Raw genomic sequence first — 14,961 nt, 5'->3', positions numbered from 1 at the left:
CCACCAAATCGGACCCAGAGTGACCCGGCCCACCAAATCGGACCCAGAGTGACCCGGCCCACCAAATCGGACCCAGAGTGACCCGGCCCACCAAATCGGACCCAGAGTGACCCGGCCCACCAAATCGGACCCAGAGTGACCCGGCCCACCAAATCGGACCCAGAGTGACCCGGGCCACCAAATCGGACCCAGAGTGACCCGGCCCGCCAAATCGGACCCAGAGTGACCCGGCCCGCCAAATCGGACCCAGAGTGGCGCCGCCAGCCAAATCGGACCCAGAGTGGCGCCGCCCGCCAAATCGGACCAAGAGTGGCGCCGCCCGCCAAATCGGACCAAGAGTGGCGCCGCCCGCCAAATCGGACCCAGAGTGGCGCCGCCCGCCAAATCGGACCCAGAGTGGCGCCGCCCGCCAAATCGGACCCAGAGTGGCGCCGCCCGCCAAATCGGACCCAGAGTGGCGCCGCCCGCCAAATCGGACCCAGAGTGGCGCCGCCCGCCAAATCGGACCCAGAGTGGCGCCGCCCGCCAAATCGGACCCAGAGTGGTGCCGCCCGCCAAATCGGTCCCAGAGTGACCCCGCCCACCAAATTGGTCCCAGAGTGACCCCGCCCACCAAATTGGTCCCAGAGTGACCCCGCCCACCAAATCGGACCCATAGTGGCCTCACCCCTTTAGGGGCTACAACTACCAAGCCAGCGCCTGAGGGGCACCCAAGTGTGAAAGTCTTGCTGGGGCAACCCGGGCACCATTCCAAAGCACTATCTGTAGTTCCTTCAGGAAATACCCATCTAGTTATTATTATTCTTCTTATTATTCAGTCCGCACGTAATGCGGCCCGAACCGCTAAACTCACAGACTCCAGTGAGGTGTCATTTCGAAGCCAGCGTCCCTGAGAGGTGTGCTAAGTATTTTTCGTGTCGATCGGATTTGTAGTTTTGGCGCAATTTGCGTTTGAAAAAAGTGTCTCAATGCGTTTCAATAGGGAAATTTTCCAATACGTTTATAATGGGCCTGATTTCTGAGGCAATTTCTAAAAATAACTGCCACCTGGCTGATTAGCTCATTGATATGCGCAGTGAGACCCAGTTACTATGCCAACGCCTATAAACTCTACCAGCCCACCAGGTCACAAGTTTTGTCAGATAATGTCCGCTCTTAAAGTGACAGTAGAGCACAATTCCAAAACACTATCTGTAGTCTTATAATTATTGCCCCGCCCACCAAATCGGACCAGAGTGCCCCCTCTTGCCAAATCGGACCCAGAGTGGCGCCGCCCGCCAAATCGGACCCAGAGTGGCGCCGCCCGCCAAATCGGACCCAGAGTGGCGCCGCCTGCCAAATCGGACCCAGAGTGGCGCTGCCCGCCAAGTCAGACCCAGAGTGGCGCCGCCCGCCAAGTCGGACCCAGAGTGGCGCCGCCCGCCAAATCGGACCCAGTGGCGCCGCCCGCCAAATCGGACCCAGAGTGGCGCCGCCCGCCAAATCGGACCCACAGTGGCGCCGCCCGCCAAATCGGACCCAGAGTGGCGCCGCCCGCCAAATCGGACCCAGAGTGACCCGGCCCACCAAATCGGACCCAGAGTGACCCGGGCCACCAAATCGGACCCGGAGTGGCGCCACCCGCCAAATCGGACCCGGAGTGGCGCCTCCCGCCAAATCGGACAAGGAGTGGCGCCGCCCGCCAAATCGGACAAGGAGTTGCGCCGCCCGCCAAATCGGACCCGGAGTGGCGCCACCCGCCAAATCGGACCCAGGGTGGCGCCGCCCGCCAATTCGGACCCAGGGTGGCGCCGCCCGCCAATTCGGACCCAGGGTGGCGCCGCCCGCCAAATCGGACCCAGGGTGGCGCTGCCCGCCAAATCGGACCCAGGGTGGCGCCGCCCGCCAAATCGGACCCAGGGTGGCGCTGTCCGCCAAATCGGACCCAGGGTGGCGCCGCCTGCCAAATCGGACCCAGGGTGGAGCCGCCCACCAAATCGGACCCAGGGTGGCGCCGCCCGCCAAATCGGACCTAGAGTGGCGCCGCCCGTCAAATCGGACCCAGGGTGGCGCCGCCCGCCAAATCGGACCCAGGGTGGCGCCGCCCGCCAAATCGGACCCAGGGTGGAGCCGCCCGCCAAATCGGACCCAGGGTGGCGCCGCCTGCCAAATCGGACCCAGAGTGGCTACGCCCGCCAAATCGGACCCAGAGTGGCGTCGCCCGCCAAATCGGACCCAGAGTAGCGCCGCCCGCCAAATCGGACCCACAGTGGCGCCGCCCGCCAAATCGGACCCAGAGTGGCGCCACCCTCCAAATCGGACCCAGAGTGGCGCCGCCTGCCAAATCGGACCCGGAGTGGCGCCACCCGCCAAATCGGACCAAGAGTGACCCCGCCCACCAAATCAGACCCTGAGGTGCCAAGCCCACCAAATCGGACCCTGAGGTGTCCAGCCCACCAAATCGGACCCAAAGTGACCCCGCCCACCGTATCGGACCTAGATTTACCCCACCCACAAAATCAGACCCAGATTGACACCGCCCACCGAATCGGACCGAGTGACCCCGCCCACCAAATCGGATCCAGAGTGACCGCGCCCACAGAATCGGACCAAAAGTGACCCCGCCCACCGAATCGGACCTAGATTTACCCCGCCCACAAAATCAGACCCAGATTGACCCAACCCACCAAATCGGACTGCCTGAGGGGCACCCAAGTGTGAATGTCTTGCAGGGGCAGCCCGGGCACCATTCCAAAGCACTATCTGTAGTTCCTTCAGGAAATACCCATCTAGTTCTTATTATTATTCAGTCCGCACGTAATGCGGCCCGAACCGCTTCACTCACAGACTCCAGTGAGGTGTCATTTTTATTATTATTATTCAGTCCGCACGTAATGCGGCCCGAACCGCTTCACTCACAGACTCCAGTGAGGTGTCATTTCGAAGCCAGCGTCCCCAAGAGGTGTGCTAAGTATTTTTCGTGTCGATCGGATTTGTAGTTTTGGCACAATTTGCGTTTGAAAATGTTTTTTCCCCTCATTGTAATGCATTTCAATAGGGAAATTTTCCCATAGGTTATAATGGCCGGGTTTCTGAGGCAATTTGAAATGTACCTGCCACCTGGCTGATTAGCTCATTGATATGTGCAGTCAGGCCCAGTTACTATGCCAACGCCTGCGAACTGTACATGACCCCAGCACAGTTTTGCCAGATAATATCAGCTCTTAAAGTGATAGCACAGCACAATTTCAAAGCACTATCTGTAGTCTTATTATAATTATTGCCCCGCTCACCAAATCGGACCCAGAGTGGCGCCGCCTGCAAAATCGGACCCAGAGTGGCGCCGCCCGCCAAATCGGACCCAGAGTGGCGCCGCCCGCCAAATCGGACCCAGAGTGGCGCCGCCCGCCAAATCGGACCCAGAGTGGCGCCGAACGCCAAATCAGACCCAGAGTGGCGCCGCCCGCCAAATCGGACCCAGAGTGGCGCCGCCCGCCAAATCGGACCCAGAGTGGCACCGCCCACCAAATCGGACCCAGAGTGGCGCCGCCCGCCAAATCGGACCCAGAGTGGCGCCGCCCGCCAAATCGGACCCAGAGTGGCGCCTCCCGCCAAATCGGACCCAGAGTGACCCCGCCCACCAAATCGGACCCAGAGTGACCCCGCCCACCAAATCGGACCCAGAGTGGCCTCAACCCTGAGGGGCTACAACTACCAAACCAGCGCCTGAGGGGCACTCAAGTGTGAAAGTCTTGCAGGGGCAGCCCGGGCACCATTCCAAAGCACTATCTGTAGTTCCTTCAGGAAATACCCATCTAGTTACATTTACTGTTTCTTTCTACCCTGGCAGGAGTAGATGTTAGAGGAGGGAATGATTTCAATGAGGGACATTCAGTCAAATGCCCAGGACAGCAGGGTCGAGACCCAAATCCAGGACCGTCCTGATGTATCCAGGATGGTTGGTACCTATAGATTTATTTTTTGTTCATTCAGCTATAGTTGTAGCAGCCACAACTTTTTCATTTTTTACATAAGCTTCACAATATGAAATCTTGCTATTTTGCAAGACGAGCTGTAGTTACTTTTTAATTGCTATTTTGCCAAGCACGTCAATAAGGCCTGACAGAGAGAAGACGGGAGAGATCACGTAGATCCCACCACTGCCACCAATTTGTCAGGAATAACAGCAGGAGGAATTTTGCAGATCCCGCAGCTGCCACCAATCTGTCAGGGAGAAATAATGCAGTTCCCACAGCTGTCGCTGATTTGTCAGGGGACGCAACTCTGCTGCCTCCAATCATCAAGACAATTATGAAATTGACTGACGAATGATAGTCAAGGCCGTTGCTGTTTCCCCTACTAAGTCAGTTATTGGGGAACACACAGTGAATGTACGCTATGGTTCCAAAGTTTAGGGTCACCCAGACAATTTTGTGTTTTTTATGAAAACTCATATTTTTATTAATCAAATGAGTTGCCAAATGAATTGAAAATCTAGTCCAGACATTGAAAAGGTTCGAAAAAAAGATTTTTATTTGAAATAATAATTTTCTCCTTCAAACTTTGCTTTCATGAAAGAATGCTCCCTTTGTAGCAATTACAGCATTGCAGACCTTTGGCATTCTAGCAGGTAATTTGCTGAGGTAATCTGGAGAAATTTCACCCCATGCTTCCAAAAGCCCCTTGATGAGCACTTTTTGCGCACCATACGGTCAAGCTGCTCCCACAACTGCTCAATGGGGTTAAGATCTCGTGCCCATATTAGTCTTTTCCTTTTATTAGCCAGTCTCAGATATGGCTTTTTCTTTGCCACTCTGCCCTGAAGGCCAGCATCCCGGAGTCACCTCTTCAATGTAGACGTTAACATTGGCGTTTTGCATGTACTATTTAATGAAGCTGCCAGTTGAGGACCTGCGTCGATTTATCAAACTTCAGACTCTAATGTACTTGTCTTGTTGCTCAGTTGTGCAGCGGGGCCTCCCACTTCTCTTTCTACTCTTTTTAGAGCCTGTTTGTGCTCTTCTCTGAAGGGAGTAGTGCACACCATTGTAGGAAATCTTCAGTTTCTTGGCAATTTCTCGCATGGAATAGCCTTCATTTCTAAGAACAAGAATAGACAGTCGAGTTTCACATAAAAGTAATTTTTTCTGGCCGTTTTGAGAGTTTAATAGAGCCAACAAATGTAATGCTGCAGATTCTCAACTAGCTCAAAGTAAGGTCAGGTTTATAGGTTCTCTAACCAGCCCAACTGTTTTCAGCTGTGCTAACATACTTGCACAAGGGTTTTCAAGGGTATTTTAACCATCCATTAGCCTTCTTACACAGTTAGCAAACACAAAGTACCATAAGAACACTAAGGTGATGGTTGTTGGAAATGGGCCTCTATACACCTATGAAGATATTTATTGCATTACAAACCAGACGTTTGCAGCTAGAATAGTCATTTACCACATTAACAATGTATAAAGTGTATTTCTGAATCATTTCATGTTAGCTTCATTGGAAATAACTGTGCTTTTCTTTCAAAAATAAGGACATTTCTAAGTCACCCTAAACTTTGGAACAGTAGTGTAAGGTATATAAACCTCCGATTACAAATACATGGAATATGCAAATATAACACGATACAGTCACTGTCAACGCCACAATAACAAAAGGACCTTCTAGCTATCACCACCAATAATTTATATAGGCCAATTAAACACTGATTACACATTCAGCTTATGGCTTCAGTAGTGCAATTTACAGAGCCACAGGAACTATGATATTGAATTTTATATAATAATTCTGGAAAGGTAGGCAGTGTTCATAAAAATATACAAAAATGATACGAAATGGGAACAAAATAGTATATACAATCACATGAAATAAAAGGGAAAACGAGAGAAAAATACTACACCTGTATCACGTAAATGGCTCAGAGCTTAGCAAAGAGAGGAAATTCTCTTAGGAAAATGGTCAGGACTACAGCAGCTGTACCTTCCAGGATTGACAAGTTACAAAAACCCAAACTCAAATTTTGATTAGATTAATGTTACTCCCACATACCTCCCCTTGTTGAGCTCATATGGGGGCTCGCCGAGGGATGTGCTAGGTCTTTTAGAAGAACTTTCAGGATATCTTCGCCCCTGGAAGTCCCAGGCAGTAGATATTGTCATCATATTTGTTATTGCAGTTTTACCTTTCTTTAGACATGAAACATGGCATGGATAACCTCATCCATCTGGCTGCGATTAAGTTGGAGGCATTTGGCTAGTCTTACAATGATGTGAGTGAATGCGTTATGTTCGTTTCTTCACTACAATGCCAAAAATATATCTTTCTATCAGATCAATGCAAACCCCAATATTCATCACTGACCACTAGATCCAGTGAGTCTGAAATAATTCCTTTTAGCAAAGAAAACTGATTCGTTTGACCAGAGGAAGCCCCTGTACGTCTCCACCTCTGACTATACGAATCTTATCCATTGTTGCAACGACCTGTTAACTGCAGAAGGTCCTACTTCAATGGAGGTTGAAGTATTAGCTCTTTCTCACTTCCCAAGTTATAATTAATTCCATATGTCCAATATGAGACAGAGGTGCAGCATTTTCAGTTAAAAAACATTAACCCCTTCATGACCTTGCCCTTTTCCGTTCTTTCAGTCTTCTTTTTCACTCCCCTCCTTCCCAGAGCCATAACTTTTTTATTTTTCAGTCAATATGGCCATATCAGGGCTTGTTTTTTGCGAGACAAGTTGCACTTTTCAATGACATCATTGGTTTTAGCATGTTGTGTACTAGAAAATGGTAAAAAAATTCCAAGTGCGGAGAAATTGCAAAAAAAGTACAATCCCACACTTGTTTTTTGTTTGGCTTTTTTGCAAGGTTCACTAAATGCTAAAACTGACCTGCAATTTTGATTCTACAGGTCATTACGAGTTCATAGACACCAAACATGTCTAGGTTACGTTTTATCTAAGTGTTACAAATTTTTTTCAAACTTTGTTACAAAAAAGAAATTGCGCAATTTTCCATTACCCATAGCGTCTCCATTTTCCGTGATCTGGGGTCGGTTGAGGGCTCATCTTTTGGGTGCCGAGCTGGCATTTTTAATTATACCATTTTGATGCAGATACGTTCTTTTGATCGCCCGTTATTACATTTTAATGCAATGTAGCGGCCACCAAAAAAACGTAATTCTGGAGTTTCGAATTTTTTCTCGCTACGCCGTTTAGTGATTAGGTTAATCCTTTTTTATTGGTAGATCGGGCGATTCTGAACGCGGCGATACCAAATATGTGTAGATTTTTTTTAAAATTGTTTTATTTCGAATGGGGCGAAAGGGGGGTGATTTAACCCCTTAATCCCATTGGACGTACTATCCCATCAAGGTTACCTGGGACTTAATTCCCAGTGACAGGATAGTACATCCAGCGCGATCAGCCGCACTCACGGGGCTAACTATCGCAGCTGACATCTGGCACTATGTGCCAGGAGCGGTCACGGACCGCAATCGGCACATTAACCCCCGGCACACTGCGATTAAACATGATCGCAGTGTTCTGACGGTATAGGGAAGCATCGCGCAGGGAGGGGGCTCCCTGCGGGCTTCCCTGAGACCCTCGGAGCAACGCGATGTGATCGCGTTGCTCCGAGGGTCTCTTACCTCCTCCTTCCTGCAGGCCCCGGATCCAAAATAGCCACGGGGCTGCATCCGGGTCCTGCAGGGAGGTGGCTTACCAGCGCCTGCTCAGAGCAGGCGCCGGGAAGCCTCCCTGCTGTGCCTGTGTGATCGCTGATCTGACACTTTGCTGTGCTGTCAATATAATGTGATGCCCCCCCTGGGGCAAAGTAAAAAATTAAAAAAAAAATATTTACTTGTGTAAACAAAAACAAAAAAAAAATCCTAAATAAATAAATTAAAAAAATATATCGTTCAAATAAATACATTCCTTCATTTAAATAAAAAAAAACAATAAAAGTACGCATATTTAGTCTAGCGGCGTCCGTAACGACCCGACCTATAAAACTGTCCTACTAGTTAACCCCTTCAGTGAACACCGGAAAGAAAATTAAAAAAAACAGGCAAAATACAACCCTTTAATATCATACCGCCGAACAAAAAGTGGAATAGCACACGATCAAAAAGACAGATAACAATAACCATGGTACCGCTGAAAACGTCATCTTGTCCTGCAAAAAACGAGCCGCCATACAGCATCATCAGTGAAAAAATAAAAAAGTTATAGTCCTCAGAATAAAGCAATGCAATAAACTTCTGTGAAGCACTTAATGGGTCAAAGTGCTCACCACACATCTAGATAAGTTCCTTAGGGGGTCTACTTTCCAAAATGGTGTCACTTGTGGGGGGTTTTAATGTTTAGGCACATCAGGGGCTCTCCAAACGCAACATGGCGTCCCATCTCAACTCCAGCCAATTTTGCATTGAAAAGTCAAACGGTGCTCCTTCCCTTCCGAGCTCTGCCATGCGCCCAAACAGGGGTTTACCCCCACATTTGGGGTATCAGCGTACTCAGGACAAATTGTGCAACAACTTTTGGGGTCCATTTTCTCCTGTTACCTTTGGTCAAATAAAACAAATTGGAGCTGAAGTAAATTTTTTGTGAAAAAAAATAAAATTTTCATTTTTTTTTAAACATTCCAAAAATTCCTGTGAAACACCTGAAGGGTTAATAAACTTCTGGAATGTGGTTTTGAGCACCTTGAGATGTGCAGTTTTTAGAATGGTGTCACACTTGGGTATTTTCTATCATATAGACCCCTCAAAATGACTTCAAATAAGATGTGGTCCCTAAAAAAAATGGTGTTGTGAAAATGATAAATTGCTGGTCAACTTTTAACCCTTATAACTCCCTAACAAAAAAAATTTTAGTTTCCAAAATTGTGCTGATGTAAAGTAGACATATGGGAAATGTTACTTATTAAGTATTTTGCGTGACATATCTCTGTGATTTAAGGGCATAAAAATTCAAATTTGGAAAATTGCAAAATTTTCAAAATTTTCGCCAAATTTCAGTTTTTTTCACAAAGAAACGCAGGTAATATCAAAGAAATTTTATGACTATCATGAAGTACAATATGTCATGAGAAAACATTGTCAGAATCACGGGGGTTCTGTTAAAGCGTTCCAGAGTTATAACCTCATAAAGGGACAGTGGTCAGAATTGTAAAAATTGGCCCGGTCATTAACGTGCAAACCACCCTCGGGACTTAAGGGGTAATAAACTTTTATATTTTTGGATTTTTTTCATATTTTTTAAAACTTTTTTTTTTTACTTTTGCCATGCTTCAATAGCCTCCAAGGGAGGCTAGAAGCTGGCATAACTGGTTCGGCTCTGCTACATAGCAGCGATCATCAGATCGCTGCTATGTAGCTGAATTGCAGGCTTGCTATGAGCGACGACCACAGGGTGGCGCTCACATCAGGCCAGCATCAGTAACCATAGAGGTCTCAAAGACCTCTATGGTTACCATCCTGACGCATCGTCGACCCCCGATCATGTGACGGGGGACAGCGATGCGATCATTTCCGGCCGCGCGGCCGGAAGCACCGGTTAAATGCCACTGTCAGCGGCATTTAAAGGGAACGTGTTACCCCCAAAATCGATGGTGAGGTAAGCTCACAATCATCAGGGGCTTATCTACGGCATTCTGTAATGCTGTAGATAAGCGTCCGATGTTACCTGAAAGAGGAGAAAAAGACGTTAGATTATACTCACCCAGTGGCGGTCTCGCTGCGGTCTGGGTCCGATGGGCGACTCAGGTCCGGTCCGGAGCCTCCCATCTTCATTTCATGACGTCCTCTTCTGGTCTCAGCGCCGCGGCGCAGGCGCGGGCGTACTTTGTCTGCCCTGTTGAGGGCAGAGCAAAGTACTGCAGTGCACAGGAGCCGGGCCTCTCTGACCTGTCGATTTCACCCGCCGCTATTGCGGGCACATGTTGCTGTTCAAAACAGCTGACATGTCCCGGCTTTGAGGTGGGCTCAGCGTCGGAGCCCACATCAAAGCAGGGGACCCGACCTCTGCAGTAATAGTATGGCAGAGGTCGGGAAGGGGTTAAACTCACTGTTTCATACAGTATCTGCACCAATTGTGCATCAAGTAAAAGAATAAAGGCATAGAAAAAGAGCAGTGAAAACTCAATAATACGAGAAGATTGTTATTGCGTCGTGTAGTGTGGACAACAGCAGAAAACATACAGATAAAAAAACTAATCCAGCATTTACACTATATATGATGAAGCCTCAGTGTTATATGTTTACATTTTCCTATGGGTTTAATGAAGACAAAAATCAATCCTGCCATCTTTTACATCATTCCCCTATGACTGTATATAATCACTGTCCACTGTATTGTACAGGTTGTTACGATTACAGGAATATGTCTATTATTTGCTGATATTATGATATTTATTTATTTTTTTTAAAAATGCATTAAAAATGTAATTCTTGTAATTATTTTTCACTTTTTTTAACAGTTTTATAGGAAGAAAAAAAAACTTTGACTTTTATTTACCGCAGCTCTATAGCTACTCTATATAGAAATGTATTTGGTATATGGAGGTGCAGCTCTATGTATCAGTAGAATCTACCTGTAGAAGATGGGACTATATACTACACATTCAAGTACAGAAAACGGTCCTATACTTGTCATTGCAGCCTGTGGCTCTTAAGTCTTGCTGCTTCCTCTAATGCTACAGGTTGAGTGTTTGAATCCCAGGAACACAAGACCTCAAGAAAATAATAATGAGAATAATGAATTAATTAAATGAATGCAAGTACATGTGTACAGAGCACAGAGAAGCCGGGTCCTCCCCTGGAGGAGAAACTATTTATCAGTAACAGATCAATCTGACAGGTGACAAGACATCACAAACTTCTCTGTACGGCAGCAGACCAGACATCGCAGACTTCACTGCATGGCAGGAGACGATACACCGCACAGTGAGTAAAAGTCGTGACACAGCCATGGGCAGCAAAGACAGCTCCCCTAAATTGAGACTGTCCCACTGACATTGAGTGCACTCCATACAGCTTAGTGTTATACAGCTTGCAACTGAGAGTGATTGCTGTGATGAGAGTTAGCTCTGTTCACAACAGCTTAATCTTAGACGCCGCTGTATCATGCCCCAATATTGTTATATATGTTCAATTATATCAGAGCTGTTCGCTACCTCTCTATGTTTGCATTATATTAATGTCTGCCATTGCAGATAATGCACATAAGCATGATACAGTAGATAATAGAAATGATTCCTATCTGCACAGTGCTGTATGCATGTTCTGCATTGAGGTTATAGTTAAGAGTTAAAGGGGTTACCAGGACTTTTTTTTCTATGGGGCTGAGAACTTATCGGTAAGTAGTTGCGGGAGCTGACTATACAGCTGTGTGATGGTCTCTCCCAGGTCACAGCGGTCGCAGAACGTTTTGTGCCTTATAATTATATGGGCTCACATCCGCTCCGCCCCATCACATGCCACTGGGCTATGCTACCCTCATGCTTCCATCTCCAACATGTGTGACTGTAAGTCCCAGGCTTTCCTCAGAACGGTCATTATGATCAGTATCTGAGCGGCTGCTGAGAATAGGAATCGGACCGCACTGTGATATAGGATTGCTGTTACTGAAAACTAAATGTTATTGTTGCTGCGCAATAATGACATCCCACCCCGTGCCCACTCCTGAGGGTCACCATTATGCTGTGGGTGCCCAATTGCTGGCCTTTGTTTTATTGTTTGTGGACACAGGGGAAGGATGCGTGATACCTAGGGGATGCCCATTAACTAAGAGATTGTAGAGAAAAGATGCAGACCATGTTTGGACTGAGCCCAGATATTTGTTCAAATAGATATATTGATATTGATCCAGATAGATTTATCCAGATCTATTTACATAGTAACATAGTAACATAGTTATTAAGGTTGAGGGAAGACTTTAAGTCCATCTAGTTCAACCCATAGCCTAACCTAACAGGCCCTAATATGTTGATCCAGAGGAAGGCAAAAAATAACCCATGTGGCAAAGTGTAAGCTCCACATTGGGGAAAAAAATTCCTTCCCGACTCCACATACGGCAATCAGACTAGTTCCCTGGATCAACGCCCTATCAAGGAATCTAGTGTATATACCCTGTAACATTATTCTTTTCCAGAAAGGCATCCAGTCCATTCTTAAATTTGAGCAATGAATCACTCATTACAACATCATACGGCAGAGAGTTCCATAGTCTCACTGCTCTTACAGTAAAGAATCCGCATCTGTTATTATGCTTAAACCTTCTTTCCTCCAGACGTAGAGGATGCCCCCTTGTCCCTGTCACCGGTCTATGATTAAAAAGATCATCAGAAAGGTCTTTGTACTGTCCCCTCATATATTTATTAGTGTTGAGCATTCCGATACTGCAAGTATCGGGTATCGGCCGATATTTGCTGTATCGGAATTCCGATACCGAGATCCGATACTTTAGTGGTATCGGGTATCGGTATCGAAACAACATTAATGTAATAATGTGTAAAAGAGAGAATTAAAATAAAAAATATTGCTATACTCACCTCTCCGACGCAGCCTGGACCTCAGCGAGGGAACCGGCAGCGTTGTTTGTTTAAAATTCGCGCGTTTACTTGGTTACGTGAAGTCCCGGCTTGTGATTGGTCGCGGCGGCCATGTTGCCGGGACGCGGACCAATCACAGCAAGCCGTGACGTAATTTCAGGTCCTTGCAGGATTTTAAAATTACGTTCCGGCGTTGTGATTGGTCCGCGTCCCGGCAACATGGCCGCCGCGACCAATCACAAGCCGGGACGTCACGGGAGGCTGGACACGCGCGCATTTTAAAATGCGCGCGTGTCCAGCCTCCCGTGACGTCCCGGCTTGTGATTGGTCACGTCGCCCATGTGACCACGACGCGCCCAATCACAACGCCGGAACGTAATTTTAAAATCCTGCAAGGACCTGAAATTATGTCACGGCTTGCTGTGATTGGTTCGCGTCCCGGCAACATGGCCGCCGCGACCAATCACAAGCCGGGACTTCGCGTAACCAAGTAAACGCGCGAATTTTAAACAAACAACGCTGCCGATTCCCTCGCTGAGGTCAAGCTGCGTCGGAGAGGTGAGTATAGCAATATTTTTTATTTTAATTCTTTATTTTACACATTGATATGGATCCCAGGGCCTGAAGGAGAGTTTCCTCTCCTTCAGACCCTGGGAACCATCAGGAATACCGTCCGATACATGAGTCCCATTGACTTGTATTGGTATCGGGTATCGGTATCGGATTGGATCCGATACTTTGCCGGTATCGGCCGATACTTTCCGATACCGATACTTTCAAGTATTGGACGGTATCGCTCAACACTAATATTTATACATTAAAATAAGATCAGCCCTTAGTCTTCGTTTTTCCAAACTAAATAGCCCCAAGTGTAATAACCTATCTTGGTATTGCAGACCCCCCAGTCCTCTAATAACTTTGGTCGCTCTTCTCTGCACCCGCTCTAGTTCAGCATTTATCAGCCCAAGCTTCTAGTTTACATAAATCATCCTGTAATATAAAATTGTCCTCCTCTATATTGATTACCCTGCAGAGTTTAGTGTCATCTGCAAATATTGAAATTCTACTCTGAATGCCCCCTACAAGGTAATTAATAAATATGTTAAAAAGAAGAGGGGCCATTACTGACCCCTGTGGTACCCCACTGCTAACCGTGACCCAGTCCGAGTGTGCTCCATTAATAACCACCCTTTGTTTCCTATCCCTGAGCCAGCTCTCAACCCACTTACACATACTTTCCCCTATCCCCATTATTCTCATTTTATGTATCAACCTTTTGTGTGGCACCGTATCAAAAGCTTTTGAAAAGTCCATATACACTATGTCCACTGGGTTCCCTTGGTCCAGTCCGGAACTTTCCTCTTCATAGAAATTGATCAGATTAGTCTGACATGAACGGTCCCTAGTAAACCCGTGCTGATACTGGGTCATGAGGTTTTTCCTCTTCGGATACTCCAGCATAGCATCCCTTAGAATGCCCTCCAGGATTTTACCCACAGTAGAGGTTAAGCTTACTGGCCTATAATTACCGAGTTCAGTTTTTGTCCCCTTTTTGAATATTGGCACCACATTTGCTATACGCCAGTCCTGTGGTACAGACCCTGTTATTATGGAGTCTTTAAATATTAAAAATAATGGTCTATCAATGACTGTGCCTAATTCCTGCAGTACTCGAGGGTGTATCCCATCCGGGCCCGGAGATTTGTCAATTTTAGTGATTTTTAGACGCCGACGTACTTCCTTGTACTTCATGCTGGGTTAAGCAGGTGACACTTAATGGGGAATTTTTGTATTTGTATTTAGACTGGTACATGGAGCAGAAAGCAGGAAAATTAATTGGGAAATTGACAGGAGCAGCTCATTTGGAATTGAAGTCCTGGTCCCATTTTGAGAAAAGAACTGTTGAGCGAATTCTCTAGAAACCAAGCCCTGCCTTTGATACCCAAACAGAATTAAAAATGATTTTTGGCAGAAGACAGAGGCCTGATGAGTTATCACAGTTGCAGTAAGCCAATGAGTCATTATTGGACTCTATTCATACTGTGCATTCATTCTTGCAATACACCCGTGGCTCCTCTGCTTTCATCTGGGTACTGCACTGGACTTACCAATTATCTCTTTGTCTGGCCTCCTGGTCTTGTTGTTCCAGTGTATCCAAGTCATCACTCCTCTATGTGCCCTCCCGCCGTCTGTCCCAATGCCCTAGGTCCATGTGCCCACCCTGTCCTGCAACTTCATGAATTCAGCTCATCAGGATAGCTTAAGAGGAGAGTACTGAATACTCTTCTTCTCCACACAAGAACTGGACTCCCTAGAAATTCTGGGAAACTGTATGAACATCAAGTTAGTAGACATGACTTTGTTGGTTCAAAGATCCATTGACCCATCTACCCATTAGCGAGTACTCCACAGTGTCATACCTAGGCAC

The 14,961-nt window shown here is 47.0% G+C and overlaps 2 protein-coding genes across 2 annotated transcripts in view; both read left to right on the top strand.

Moving 5' to 3' along the window:
* Positions 1-14,961, top strand: part of LOC143804742 (acyl-coenzyme A amino acid N-acyltransferase 1-like) — a 509,727-nt gene that overhangs the window by 240,159 nt on the left and 254,607 nt on the right. The window lies entirely within an intron of this gene.
* Positions 10,776-14,961, top strand: part of LOC143804731 (acyl-coenzyme A amino acid N-acyltransferase 1-like) — a 68,104-nt gene continuing 63,918 nt past the window's right edge. Inside the window, exon 1 of the mRNA XM_077283125.1 lies at positions 10,776-10,926. The gene's annotated coding sequence lies outside the window, so the exon portion shown is untranslated. The remainder of the gene's footprint in view (positions 10,927-14,961) is intronic.

This window comes from Ranitomeya variabilis, chromosome 1, assembly GCF_051348905.1.
Source record: "Ranitomeya variabilis isolate aRanVar5 chromosome 1, aRanVar5.hap1, whole genome shotgun sequence".
In the NCBI taxonomy this organism is placed as follows: Eukaryota; Metazoa; Chordata; class Amphibia; order Anura; family Dendrobatidae; genus Ranitomeya; species Ranitomeya variabilis.
This window is presented reverse-complemented; position numbering and strand designations above follow the sequence as displayed.